Source organism: Cylas formicarius, unplaced genomic scaffold (assembly GCF_029955315.1).
Source record: "Cylas formicarius isolate icCylForm1 unplaced genomic scaffold, icCylForm1.1 PGA_scaffold_2__14_contigs__length_35257938, whole genome shotgun sequence".
NCBI lineage: Eukaryota > Metazoa > Arthropoda > Insecta > Coleoptera > Brentidae > Cylas > Cylas formicarius.
In genome coordinates this window covers 9,271,350-9,287,408 of record NW_026844319.1, presented here as the reverse complement: position 1 = coordinate 9,287,408, position 16,059 = coordinate 9,271,350, and positions in this window count along the sequence as shown.

Sequence of the window (16,059 nt, the reverse complement as noted above, 5' to 3'; positions counted from 1 at the left end):
ATTATTTGTCCCAAAAGAAGGTGTTCTAAGTATATATCTGCATTTCTAAGGTAGATTTGGGTACAATAAGAGGCGAAAAAGCAGATTCTGACTAAGATTTTATCGAAATCGGCAACTATTTGACTCAGAATGGTTGCCTTACGTCGAAATCTAATAGTTTATTAAGGTTTTCGTTACTAAAATGCCCAAAGACGCCGATTTTGACTAGAATTTGAAAGATATTGACATGAATATATAACTGTTTGTATCAAAAAATGATAGTTTAAACTGATATTTGCAGTTTTGATGCGGTTTTAGGTACGATATGAGTCGAAGAAGCCGATTTTGACTGGAATCTGTTTAAAATGACAAAGAAAAACCTATTATCAATTCAAGGAAGTGAATTTTTAAGTAGTTATCTGCAGTTTTAATGTAGATTTCAGTTCGCTAAGTTATGAAAATGCATGTTTTGGCTATAATCTTCCGCAAATCAAGGGCGAAAACCAATTATTTGTCCCAAAAGAAGGTGTTTTAGGTATATATCTACATTTCTAAGGTAGATTTGCGTACAATAAGAGGCGAAAAAGCAGATTCTGACTAAGATTTTATCGAAATCGGCAACTATTTGACTCAGAATCGTTGCCTTACGTCGAAATCTAATAGTTTATTAAGGTTTTCGTTACTAAAATGCCCAAAGACGCCGATTTTGACTAGAATTTGAAAGATATTGACATGAATATATAACTGTTTGTATCAAAAAATGATAGTTTAAACTGATATTTGCAGTTTTGATGCGGTTTTAGGTACGATATGAGTCGAAGAAGCCGATTTTGACTGGAATCTGTTTAAAATGACAAAGAACAACCTATTATCAATTCATGGAAGTGAATTTTTAAGTAGTTATCTGCAGTTTTAATGTAGATTTCAGTTTGCTAAGTTATGAAAATGCATGTTTTGGCTATAATCTTCCGTAAATCAAGGGCGAAAACCAATTATTTGTCCCAAAAGAAGGTGTTTTAAGTATATATCTGCATTTCTAAGGTAGATTTGGGTACAATAAGAGGCGAAAAAGCAGATTCTGACTAGGATTTTATCGAAATCGGCAACTCTTTGACTCAGAAAGGTTGCCTTACGTCGAAATCTAATAGTTTATTAAGGTTTTCGTTACTAAAATGCCCAAAGACGCCGATTTTGACTAGAATTTGAAAGATATTGACATGAATATATAACTGTTTGTATCAAAAAATGATAGTTTAAACTGATATTTGCAGTTTTGATGCGGTTTTAGATACGATATGAATCGAAGAAGCCGATTTTGACTAAAATCTGTTTAAAATGACAAAGAAAAACCTATTATCAATTCAAGGAAGTGAATTTTTAAGTAGTTATCTGCAGTTTTAATGTAGATTTCAGTTCGCTAAGTTATGAAAATGGATGTTTTGGCTATAATCTTCCGTAAATCAAGGGCGAAAACCAATTATTTGTCCCAAACGAAGGTGTTCTAAGTATATATCTGCATTTCTAAGGTAGATTTGGGTACAATAAGAGGCGAAAAAGCAGATTCTGACTAAGATTTTATCGAAATCGGCAACTATTTGACTCAGAATGGTTGCCTTACGTCGAAATCTAATAGTTTATTAAGGTTTTCGTTACTAAAATGCCCAAAGATGCCGATTTTGACTAGAATTTGAAAGATATTGACATGAATATATAACTGTTTGTATCAAAAAATGATAGTTTAAACTGATATTTGCAGTTTTGATGCGGTTTTAGGTACGATATGAGTCGAAGAAGCCGATATTGACTGGAATCTGTTTAAAATGACAAAGAACAACCTATTATCAATTCAAGGAAGTGAATTTTTAAGTAGTTATCTGCAGTTTTAATGTAGATTTCAGTTCGCTAAGTTATGAAAATGCATGTTTTGGCTATAATCTTCCGTAAATCAAGGGCGAAAACCAATTATTTGTCCCAAAAGAAGGTGTTTTAAGTATATATCTGCATTTCTAAGGTAGATTTGGGTACAATAAGAGGCGAAAAAGCAGATTCTGACTAAGATTTTATCGAAATCGGCAACTATTTGACTCAGAATGGTTGCCTTACGTCGAAATCTAATAGTTTATTAAGGTTTTCGTTACTAAAATGCCCAAAGACGCCGATTTTGACTAGAATTTGACTTGAATATATAACTGTTTGTATCAAAAAATGATAGTTTAAACTGATATTTGCAGTTTTGATGCGGTTTTAGGTACCATATGAGTCGAAGAAGCCGATTTTGACTGGAATCTGTTTAAAATGACAAAGAACAACCTATTATCAATTCAAGGAAGTGAATTTTTAAGTAGTTATCTGCAGTTTTAATGTAGATTTCAGTTCGCTAAGTTATGAAAATTCATGTTTTGGCTATAATCTTCCGTAAATCAAGGGCGAAAACCAATTATTTGTCCCAAAAGAAGGTGTTTTAGGTATATATCTGCATTTCTAAGGTAGATTTGGGTACAATAAGAGGCGAAAAAGCAGATTCTGACTAAGATTTTATCGAAATCGGCAACTATTTGACTCAGAATGGTTGCCTTACGTCGAAATCTAATAGTTTATTAAGGTTTTCGTTACTAAAATGCCCAAAGACGCCGATTTTGACTAGAATTTGAAAGATATTGACATGAATATATAACTGTTTGTATCAAAAAATGATAGTTTAAACTGATATTTGCAGTTTTGATGCGGTTTTAGATACGATATGAATCGAAGAAGCCGATTTTGACTAAAATCTGTTTAAAATGACAAAGAAAAACCTATTATCAATTCAAGGAAGTGAATTTTTAAGTAGTTATCTGCAGTTTTAATGTAGATTTCAGTTCGCTAAGTTATGAAAATGCATGTTTTGGCTATAATCTTCCGTAAATCAAGGGCGAAAACCAATTATTTGTCCCAAAAGAAGGTGTTCTAAGTATATATCTGCATTTCTAAGGTAGATTTGGGTACAATAAGAGGCGAAAAAGCAGATTCTGACTAAGATTTTATCGAAATCGGCAACTATTTGACTCAGAATGGTTGCCTTACGTCGAAATCTAATAGTTTATTAAGGTTTTCGTTACTAAAATGCCCAAAGACGCCGATTTTGACTAGAATTTGAAAGATATTGACATGAATATATAACTGTTTGTATCAAAAAATGATAGTTTAAACTGATATTTGCAGTTTTGATGCGGTTTTAGGTACGATATGAGTCGAAGAAGCCGATTTTGACTGGAATCTGTTTAAAATGACAAAGAAAAACCTATTATCAATTCAAGGAAGTGAATTTTTAAGTAGTTATCTGCAGTTTTAATGTAGATTTCAGTTCGCTAAGTTATGAAAATGCATGTTTTGGCTATAATCTTCCGCAAATCAAGGGCGAAAACCAATTATTTGTCCCAAAAGAAGGTGTTTTAGGTATATATCTACATTTCTAAGGTAGATTTGCGTACAATAAGAGGCGAAAAAGCAGATTCTGACTAAGATTTTATCGAAATCGGCAACTATTTGACTCAGAATCGTTGCCTTACGTCGAAATCTAATAGTTTATTAAGGTTTTCGTTACTAAAATGCCCAAAGACGCCGATTTTGACTAGAATTTGAAAGATATTGACATGAATATATAACTGTTTGTATCAAAAAATGATAGTTTAAACTGATATTTGCAGTTTTGATGCGGTTTTAGGTACGATATGAGTCGAAGAAGCCGATTTTGACTGGAATCTGTTTAAAATGACAAAGAACAACCTATTATCAATTCATGGAAGTGAATTTTTAAGTAGTTATCTGCAGTTTTAATGTAGATTTCAGTTTGCTAAGTTATGAAAATGCATGTTTTGGCTATAATCTTCCGTAAATCAAGGGCGAAAACCAATTATTTGTCCCAAAAGAAGGTGTTTTAAGTATATATCTGCATTTCTAAGGTAGATTTGGGTACAATAAGAGGCGAAAAAGCAGATTCTGACTAGGATTTTATCGAAATCGGCAACTCTTTGACTCAGAAAGGTTGCCTTACGTCGAAATCTAATAGTTTATTAAGGTTTTCGTTACTAAAATGCCCAAAGACGCCGATTTTGACTAGAATTTGAAAGATATTGACATGAATATATAACTGTTTGTATCAAAAAATGATAGTTTAAACTGATATTTGCAGTTTTGATGCGGTTTTAGATACGATATGAATCGAAGAAGCCGATTTTGACTAAAATCTGTTTAAAATGACAAAGAAAAACCTATTATCAATTCAAGGAAGTGAATTTTTAAGTAGTTATCTGCAGTTTTAATGTAGATTTCAGTTCGCTAAGTTATGAAAATGGATGTTTTGGCTATAATCTTCCGTAAATCAAGGGCGAAAACCAATTATTTGTCCCAAAAGAAGGTGTTCTAAGTATATATCTGCATTTCTAAGGTAGATTTGGGTACAATAAGAGGCGAAAAAGCAGATTCTGACTAAGATTTTATCGAAATCGGCAACTATTTGACTCAGAATGGTTGCCTTACGTCGAAATCTAATAGTTTATTAAGGTTTTCGTTACTAAAATGCCCAAAGACGCCGATTTTGACTAGAATTTGAAAGATATTGACATGAATATATAACTGTTTGTATCAAAAAATGATAGTTTAAACTGATATTTGCAGTTTTGATGCGGTTTTAGGTACGATATGAGTCGAAGAAGCCGATATTGACTGGAATCTGTTTAAAATGACAAAGAACAACCTATTATCAATTCAAGGAAGTGAATTTTTAAGTAGTTATCTGCAGTTTTAATGTAGATTTCAGTTCGCTAAGTTATGAAAATGCATGTTTTGGCTATAATCTTCCGTAAATCAAGGGCGAAAACCAATTATTTGTCCCAAAAGAAGGTGTTTTAAGTATATATCTGCATTTCTAAGGTAGATTTGGGTACAATAAGAGGCGAAAAAGCAGATTCTGACTAAGATTTTATCGAAATCGGCAACTATTTGACTCAGAATGGTTGCCTTACGTCGAAATCTAATAGTTTATTAAGGTTTTCGTTACTAAAATGCCCAAAGACGCCGATTTTGACTAGAATTTGACTTGAATATATAACTGTTTGTATCAAAAAATGATAGTTTAAACTGATATTTGCAGTTTTGATGCGGTTTTAGGTACCATATGAGTCGAAGAAGCCGATTTTGACTGGAATCTGTTTAAAATGACAAAGAACAACCTATTATCAATTCAAGGAAGTGAATTTTTAAGTAGTTATCTGCAGTTTTAATGTAGATTTCAGTTCGCTAAGTTATGAAAATTCATGTTTTGGCTATAATCTTCCGTAAATCAAGGGCGAAAACCAATTATTTGTCCCAAAAGAAGGTGTTTTAGGTATATATCTGCATTTCTAAGGTAGATTTGGGTACAATAAGAGGCGAAAAAGCAGATTCTGACTAAGATTTTATCGAAATCGGCAACTATTTGACTCAGAAAGGTTGCATTACGTCGAACTCTAATAGTTTATTAAAGTTTTCGTTACTAAAATGCCCAAAGACGCCGATTTTGACTAGAATTTGAAAGATATTGACATGAATATATAACTGTTTGTATCAAAAAATGATAGTTTAAACTGATATTTGCAGTTTTGATGCAGTTTTAGATACGATATGAATCGAAGAAGCCGATTTTGACAGGAATCTGTTTAAAATGACAAAGAAAAACTTATTATCAATTCAAGGAAGTGAATTTTTAGGTAGTTATCTGCAGTTTTAATGTAGATTTCAGTTCGCTAAATTATGAAAATGCATGTTTTGGCTATAATCTTCCGTAAATCAAGGGCGAAAACCAATTATTTGTCCCAAAAGAAGGTGCTTTAAGTATATATCTGCATTTCTAAGGTAGATTTGGGTACAATAGGAGGCGAAAAAGCAGATTCTGAATAAGATTTTATCGAAATCGGCAAACTATTTGACTCAGAATGGTTGCCTTACGTCGAAATCTAATAGTTTATTAAGGTTTTCGTTACTAAAATGCCCAAAGACGCCGATTTTGACTAGAATTTGAATGATATTGACATGAATATATAACTGTTTGTATCAAAAAATGATAGTTTAAACTGATATTTGCAGTTTTGATGCGGTTTTAGGTACGATATGAGTCGAAGAAGCCGATTTTGACTGGAATCTGTTTAAAATGACAAAGAAAAACCAATTATCAATTCAAGGAGGTGAATTTTTAAGTAGTTATCTGCAGTTTTAATGTAGATTTTAGTTCGCTAAGTTATGAAAATGCATGTTTTGGCTATAATCTTCTGTAAATCAAGGGCGAAAACCAATTATTTGTCGCAAAAGAAGGTGTTTTTAGTATATATCTGCATTTCTAAGGTAGATTTGGGTACAATAAGAGGCGAAAAAGCAGATTCTGACTAAGATATTAGCGAAATCGGCAACTATTTGACTCAGAAAGGTTGCCTTACGTCGAAATCTAATAGTTTATTAAGGTTTTCGTTACTAAAATGCTTAAAGACGCCGATTTTGACTAGAATTTGAAAGATATTGACATGAATATATAACTGTTTGTATCAAAAAATGATAGTTTAAACTGATATTGTACCCAAATCTACTTTAGAAATGCAGATATATACTTAAAGCACCTTCTTTTGGGACAAATAATTGGTTTTCGCCCTTGATTTACGGAAGATTATAGCCAAAACATGCATTTTCATAATTTAGCGAACTGAAATCTACATTAAAACTGCAGATAACTACTTAAAAATTCACTTCCTTGAATTGATAATAGGTTTTTCTTTGTCATTTTAAACAGATTCCAGTCAAAATCGGCTTCTTCGATTCATATCGTATCTAAAACCGCATCAAAACTGGTTTAAACTATCATTTTTTGATACAAACAGTTATATATTCATGTCAAATTCTAGTCAAAATCGGCGTCTTTGGGCATTTTAGTAACGAAAACCTTAATAAACTATTAGATTTCGACGTAGGGCAACCTTTCTGAGTCAAATAGTTGCCGATTTCGATAAAATCTTAGTCAGAATCTGCTTTTTCGCCTCTTATTGTACCCAAATCTACCTTAGAAATGCAGATATATACTTAAAACACCTTCTTTTGGGACAAATAATTGGTTTTCGCCCTTGATTTACGGAAGATTATAGCCAAAACATGCATTTTCATAACTTAGCGAACTGAAATCTACATTAAAACTGCAGATAACTACTTAAAAATTCACTTCCTTGAATTGATAATAGGTTTTTCTTTGTCATTTTAAACAGATTCCAGTCAAAATCGGCTTCTTCGACTCATATCGTACCTAAAACCGCATCAAAACTGCAAATATCAGTTTAAACTATCATTTTTTGATACAAACAGTTATATATTCATGTCAATATCTTTCAAATTCTAGTCAAAATCGGCGTCTTTGGGCATTTTAGTAACGAAAACCTTAATAAACTATTAGATTTCGACGTAAGGCAACCATTCTGAGTCAAATAGTTGCCGATTTCGATAAAATCTTAGTCAGAATCTGCTTTTTCGCCTCTTATTGTAACCAAATCTACCTTAGAAATGCAGATATATACTTAAAACACCTTCTTTTGGGACAAATAATTGGTTTTCGCCCTTGATTTGCGGAAGATTATAGCCAAAACATGCATTTTTATAACTTAGCGAACTGAAATCTACTATAAAACTGCAGATAACTACTTAAAAATTCACTTCCTTGAATTGATAATAGGTTTTTCTTTGTCATTTTAAACAGATTCCAGTCAAAATCGGCTTCTTCGACTCATATCGTACCTAAAACCGCATCAAAACTGCAAATATCAGTTTAAACTATCATTTTTTGATACAAACAGTTATATATTCATGTCAATATCTTTCAAATTCTAGTCAAAATCGGCGTCTTTGGGCATTTTAGTAACGAAAACCTTAATAAACTATTAGATTTCGACGTAAGGCAACCATTCTGAGTCAAATAGTTGCCGATTTCGATAAAATCTTAGTCAGAATCTGCTTTTTTGCCTCTTATTGTACCCAAATCTACCTTAGAAATGCAGATATATACTTAGAACACCTTCTTTTGGGACAAATAATTGGTTTTCGCCCTTGATTTACGGAAGATTATAGCCAAAACATGCATTTTCATAACTTAGCGAACTGAAATCTACATTAAAACTGCAGATAACTACTTAAAAATTCACTTCCTTGAATTGATAATAGGTTTTTCTTTGTCATTTTAAACAGATTCCAGTCAAAATCGGCTTCTTCGATTCATATCGTATCTAAAACCGCATCAAAACTGCAAATATCAGTTTAAACTATCATTTTTTGATACAAATAGTTATATATTCATGTCAATATCTTTCAAATTCTAGTCAAAATCGGCGTCTTTGGGCATTTTAGTAACGAAAACCTTAATAAACTATTAGATTTCGACGTAAGGCAACCTTTCTGAGTCAAATAGTTGCCGATTTCGATAAAATCCTAATCAGAATCTGCTTTTTCGCCTCTTATTGTACCCAAATCTACCTTGGAAATGCAGATGTATACTTAAAGCACCTTCTTTTGGGACAAATAATTGGTTTTCGCCCTTGATTTACGGAAGATTATAGCCAAAACATGCATTTTCATAACTTAGCGAACTGAAATCTACATTAAAACTGCAGATAACTACTTAAAAATTCACTTCCTTGAATTGATAATAGGTTGTTCTTTGTCATTTTAAACAGATTCCAGTCAAAATCGGCTTCTTCGACTCATATCGTACCTAAAACCGCATCAAAACTGCAAATATCAGTTTAAACTATCATTTTTTGATAAAAACAGTTATATATTCATGTCAATATCTTTCAAATTCTAGTCGAAATCGGCGTCTTTGGGCATTTTATTAACGAAAACCTTAATAAACTATTAGATTTCGACGTAAGGCAACCATTCTGAGTCAAATAGTTGCCGATTTCGATAAAATCTTAGTCAGAATCTGCTTTTTCGCCTCTTATTGTACCCAAATCTACCTTAGAAATCTAGATATATACTTAAAACACCTTCTTTTGGGACAAATAATTGGTTTTCGCCCTTGATTTACGGAAGATTATAGCCAAAACATGCATTTTCATAACTTAGCGAACTGAAATCTACATTAAAACTGCAGATAACTACTTAAAAATTCACTTCCTTGAATTGATAATAGGTTTTTCTTTGTCATTTTAAACAGATTCCAGTCAAAATCGGCTTCTTCGATTCATATCGTATCTAAAACCGCATCAAAACTGCAAATATCAGTTTAAACTATCATTTTTTGATACAAATAGTTATATATTCATGTCAATATCTTTCAAATTCTAGTCAAAATCGGCGTCTTTGGGCATTTTAGTAACGAAAACCTTAATAAACTATTAGATTTCGACGTAAGGCAACCTTTCTGAGTCAAATAGTTGCCGATTTCGATAAAATCCTAATCAGAATCTGCTTTTTCGCCTCTTATTGTACCCAAATCTACCTTGGAAATGCAGATGTATACTTAAAGCACCTTCTTTTGGGACAAATAATTGGTTTTCGCCCTTGATTTACGGAAGATTATAGCCAAAACATGCATTTTCATAACTTAGCGAACTGAAATCTACATTAAAACTGCAGATAACTACTTAAAAATTCACTTCCTTGAATTGATAATAGGTTGTTCTTTGTCATTTTAAACAGATTCCAGTCAAAATCGGCTTCTTCGACTCATATCGTACCTAAAACCGCATCAAAACTGCAAATATCAGTTTAAACTATCATTTTTTGATAAAAACAGTTATATATTCATGTCAATATCTTTCAAATTCTAGTCGAAATCGGCGTCTTTGGGCATTTTATTAACGAAAACCTTAATAAACTATTAGATTTCGACGTAAGGCAACCATTCTGAGTCAAATAGTTGCCGATTTCGATAAAATCTTAGTCAGAATCTGCTTTTTCGCCTCTTATTGTACCCAAATCTACCTTAGAAATCTAGATATATACTTAAAACACCTTCTTTTGGGACAAATAAGTTCGCTAAGTTATGAAAATGCATGTTTTGGCTATAATCTTCCGTAAATCAAGGGCGAAAACCAATTATTTGTCCCAAAAGAAGGTGTTTTAAGTATATATCTGCATTTCTAAGGTAGATTTGGGTACAATAAGAGGCGAAAAAGCAGATTCTGACTAAGATTTTATCGAAATCGGCAACTATTTGACTCAGAATGGTTCCCTTACGTCGAAATCTAATAGTTTATTAAGGTTTTCGTTACTAAAATGTCCAAAGACGCCGATTTTGACAAGAATTTGAAAGATATTGACATGAATATATAACTGTTTGTATCAAAAAATGATAGTTTAAACTGATATTTGCAGTTTTGATGCGGTTTTAGATACGATATGAATCGAAGAAGCCGATTTTGACTGGAATCTGTTTAAAATGACAAAGAAAAACCTATTATCAATTCAAGGAAGTGAATTTTTAAGTTGTTATCTGCAGTTTTAATGTAGATTTCAGTTCGCTTAGTTATGAAAATGCATGTTTTGGCTATAATCTTCCGTAAATCAAGGGCGAAAACCAATTATTTGTCCCAAAAGAAAGTGTTTTAGGTATATATCTACATTTCTAAGGTAGATTTGCGTACAATAAGAGGCGAAAAAGCAGATTCTGACTAAGATTTTATCGAAATCGGCAACTATTTGACTCAGAATGGTTGCCTTACGTCGAAATCTAATAGTTTATTAAGGTTTTCGTTACTAAAATGCCCAAAGACGCCGATTTTGACAAGAATTTGAAAGATATTGACATGAATATATAACTGTTTGTATCAAAAAATGATAGTTTAAACTGATATTTGCAGTTTTGATGCGGTTTTAGATACGATATGAATCGAAGAAGCCGATTTTGACTGGAATCTGTTTAAAATGACAAAGAAAAACCTATTATCAATTCAAGGAAGTGAATTTTTAAGTAGTTATCTGCAGTTTTAATGTAGATTTCAGTTCGCTAAGTTATGAAAATGCATGTTTTGGCTATAATCTTCCGTAAATCAAGGGCGAAAACCAATTATTTGTCCCAAAAGAAGGTGTTTTAGGTATATATCTACATTTCTAAGGTAGATTTGCGTACAATAAGAGGCGAAAAAGCAGATTCTGACTAAGATTTTATCGAAATCGGCAACTATTTGACTCAGAATGGTTGCCTTACGTCGAAATCTAATAGTTTATTAAGGTTTTCGTTACTAAAATGCCCAAAGACGCCGATTTTGACTAGAATTTGAAAGATATTGACATGAATATATAACTGTTTGTATCAAAAAATGATAGTTTAAACTGATATTTGCAGTTTTGATGCGGTTTTAGGTACGATATGAGTCGAAGAAGCCGATTTTGACTGGAATCTGTTTAAAATGACAAAGAAAAACCTATTATCAATTCAAGGAAGTGAATTTTTAAGTAGTTATCTGCAGTTTTAATGTAGATTTCAGTTCGCTAAGTTATGAAAATGCATGTTTTGGCTATAATCTTCCGTAAATCAAGGGCGAAAACCAATTATTTGTCACAAAAGAAGGTGTTTTAGGTATATATCTACATTTCTAAGGTAGATTTGCGTACAATAAGAGGCGAAAAAGCAGATTCTGACTAAGATTTTATCGAAATCGGCAACTATTTGACTCAGAATGGTTGCCTTACGTCGAAATCTAATAGTTTATTAAGGTTTTCGTTACTAAAATGCCCAAAGACGCCGATTTTGACTAGAATTTGAAAGATATTGACATGAATATATAACTGTTTGTATCAAAAAATGATAGTTTAAACTGATATTTGCAGTTTTGATGCGGTTTTAGGTACGATATGAGTCGAAGAAGCCGATTTTTACTGGAATCTGTTTAAAATGACAAAGAACAACCTATTATCAATTCATGGAAGTGAATTTTTAAGTAGTTATCTGCAGTTTTAATGTAGATTTCAGTTTGCTAAGTTATGAAAATGCATGTTTTGGCTATAATCTTCCGTAAATCAAGGGCGAAAACCAATTATTTGTCCCAAAAGAAGGTGTTTTAAGTATATATCTGCATTTCTAAGGTAGATTTGGGTACAATAAGAGGCGAAAAAGCAGATTCTGACTAGGATTTTATCGAAATCGGCAACTCTTTGACTCAGAAAGGTTGCCTTACGTCGAAATCTAATAGTTTATTAAGGTTTTCGTTACTAAAATGCCCAAAGACGCCGATTTTGACTAGAATTTGAAAGATATTGACATGAATATATAACTGTTTGTATCAAAAAATGATAGTTTAAACTGATATTTGCAGTTTTGATGCGGTTTTAGATACGATATGAATCGAAGAAGCCGATTTTGACTAAAATCTGTTTAAAATGACAAAGAAAAACATATTATCAATTCAAGGAAGTGAATTTTTAAGTAGTTATCTGCAGTTTTAATGTAGATTTCAGTTCGCTAAGTTATGAAAATGCATGTTTTGGCTATAATCTTCCGTAAATCAAGGGCGAAAACCAATTATTTGTCCCAAAAGAAGGTGTTTTTAGTATATATCTGCATTTCTAAGGTGGATTTGGGTACAATAAGAGGCGAAAAAGCAGATTCTGACTAAGATTTTATCGAAATCGGCAACTATTTGACTCAGAAAGGTTGCATTACGTCGAAATCTAATAGTTTATTAAGGTTTTCGTTACTAAAATGCCCAAAGACGCCGATTTTGACTAGAATTTGACATGAATATATAACTGTTTGTATCAAAAAATGATAGTTTAAACTGATATTTGCAGTTTTGATGCGGTTTTAGGTACGATATGAGTCGAAGAAGCCGATTTTGACTAAAATCTGTTTAAAATGACAAAGAAAAACCTATTATCAATTCAAGGAAGTGAATTTTTAAGTAGTTATCTGCAGTTTTAATGTAGATTTCAGTTCGCTAAGTTATGAAAATGCATGTTTTGGCTATAATCTTCCGTAAATCAAGGGCGAAAACCAATTATTTGTCCCAAAAGAAGGTGTTTTTAGTATATATCTGCATTTCTAAGGTGGATTTGGGTACAATAAGAGGCGAAAAAGCAGATTCTGACTAAGATTTTATCGAAATCGGCAACTATTTGACTCAGAAAGGTTGCATTACGTCGAACTCTAATAGTTTATTAAGGTTTTCGTTACTAAAATGCCCAAAGACGCCGATTTTGACTAGAATTTGAAAGATATTGACATGAATATATAACTGTTTGTATCAAAAAATGATTGTTTAAACTGATATTTGCAGTTTTGATGCGGTTTTAGGTACGATATGAGTCGAAGATGCCGATTTTGACTGGAATCTGTTTAAAATGACAAAGAAAAACCTATTATCAATTCAAGGAAGTGAATTTTTAAGTAGTTATCTGCAGTTTTAATGTAGATTTCAGTTCGCTAAGTTATGAAAATGCATGTTTTGGCTATAATCTTCCGTAAATCAAGGGCGAAAACCAATTATTTGTCCCAAAAGAAGGTGTTCTAAGTATATATCTGCATTTCTAAGGTAGATTTGGGTACAATAAGAGGCGAAAAAGCAGATTCTGACTAGGATTTTATCGAAATCGGCAACTCTTTGACTCAGAAAGGTTGCCTTACGTCGAAATCTAATAGTTTATTAAGGTTTTCGTTACTAAAATGCCCAAAGACGCCGATTTTGACTAGAATTTGAAAGATATTGACATGAATATATAACTGTTTGTATCAAAAAATGATAGTTTAAACTGATATTTGCAGTTTTGATGCGGTTTTAGATACGATATGAATCGAAGAAGCCGATTTTGACTAAAATCTGTTTAAAATGACAAAGAAAAACCTATTATCAATTCAAGGAAGTGAATTTTTAAGTAGTTATCTGCAGTTTTAATGTAGATTTCAGTTCGCTAAGTTATGAAAATGCATGTTTTGGCTATAATCTTCCGTAAATCAAGGGCGAAAACCAATTATTTGTCCCAAAAGAAGATGTTCTAAGTATATATCTGCATTTCTAAGGTAAATTTGGGTACAATAAGAGGCGAAAAAGCAGATTCTGACTAAGATTTTATCGAAATCGGCAACTATTTGACTCAGAATGGTTGCCTTACGTCGAAATCTAATAGTTTATTAAGGTTTTCGTTACTAGAATGCCCAAAGACGCCGATTTTGACTAGAATTTGACATGAATATATAACTGTTTGTATCAAAAAATGATAGTTTAAACTGATATTTGCAGTTTTGATGCGGTTTTAGGTACGATATGAGTCGAAGAAGCCGATTTTGACTAAAATCTGTTTAAAATGACAAAGAAAAACCTATTATCAATTCAAGGAAGTGAATTTTTAAGTAGTTATCTGCAGTTTTAATGTAGATTTCAGTTCGCTAAGTTATGAAAATGCATGTTTTGGCTATAATCTTCCTTAAATCAAGGGCGAAAACCAATTATTTGTCCCAAAAGAAGGTGTTTTAGGTATATATCTACATTTCTAAGGTAGATTTGCGTACAATAAGAGGCGAAAAAGCAGATTCTGACTAAAATTTTATCGAAATCGGCAACTATTTGACTCAGAATGGTTGCCTTACGTCGAAATCTAATAGTTTATTAAGGTTTTCGTTACTAAAATGCCCAAAGACGCCGATTTTGACTAGAATTTGAAAGATATTGACATGAATATATAACTGTTTGTATCAAAAAATGATAGTTTAAACTGATATTTGCAGTTTTGATGCGGTTTTAGATACGATATGAATCGAAGAAGCCGATTTTGACTAAAATCTGTTTAAAATGACAAAGAAAAACCTATTATCAATTCAAGGAAGTGAATTTTTAAGTAGTTATCTGCAGTTTTAATGTAGATTTCAGTTCGCTAAGTTATGAAAATGCATGTTTTGGCTATAATCTTCCGTAAATCAAGGGCGAAAACCAATTATTTGTCCCAAAAGAAGGTGTTCTAAGTATATATCTGCATTTCTAAGGTAGATTTGGGTACAATAAGAGGCGAAAAAGCAGATTCTGACTAAGATTTTATCGAAATCGGCAACTATTTTACTCAGAATGGTTGCCTTACGTCGAAATCTAATAGTTTATTAAGGTTTTCGTTACTAAAATGCCCAAAGACGCCGATTTTGACTAGAATTTGACATGAATATATAACTGTTTGTATCAAAAAATGATAGTTTAAACTGATATTTGCAGTTTTGATGCGGTTTTAGGTACGATATGAGTCGAAGAAGCCGATTTTGACTGGAATCTGTTTAAAATGACAAAGAAAAACCTATTATCAATTCAAGGAAGTGAATTTTTAAGTAGTTATCTGCAGTTTTAATGTAGATTTCAGTTCGCTAAGTTATGAAAATGCATGTTTTGGCTATAATCTTCCGTAAATCAAGGGCGAAAACCAATTATTTGTCCCAAAAGAAGGTGTTTTTAGTATATATCTGCATTTCTAAGGTAGATTTGGGTACAATAAGAGGCGAAAAAGCAGATTCTGACTAAGATTTTATCGAAATCGGCAACTATTTTACTCAGAATGGTTGCCTTACGTCGAAATCTAATAGTTTATTAAGGTTTTCGTTACTAAAATGCCCAAAGACGCCGATTTTGACTGGAATTTGAAAGATATTGACATGAATATATAACTGTTTGTATCAAAAAATGATTGTTTAAACTGATATTTGCAGTTTTGATGCGGTTTTAGGTACGATATGAGTCGAAGATGATGATTTTGACTGGAATCTGTTTAAAATGACAAAGAAAAACCTATTATCAATTCAAGGAAGTGAATTTTTAAGTAGTTATCTGCAGTTTTAATGTAGATTTCAGTTCGCTTAGTTATGAAAATGCATGTTTTGGCTATAATCTTCCGTAAATCAAGGGCGAAAACCAATTATTTGTCCCAAAAGAAGGTGTTTTAGGTATATATCTACATTTCTAAGGTAGATTTGCGTACAATAAGAGGCGAAAAAGCAGATTCTGACTAAGATTTTATCGAAATCGGCAACTATTTGACTCAGAATGGTTGCCTTACGTCGAAATCTAATAGTTTATTAAGGTTTTCGTTACTAAAATGCCCAAAGACGCCGATTTTGAC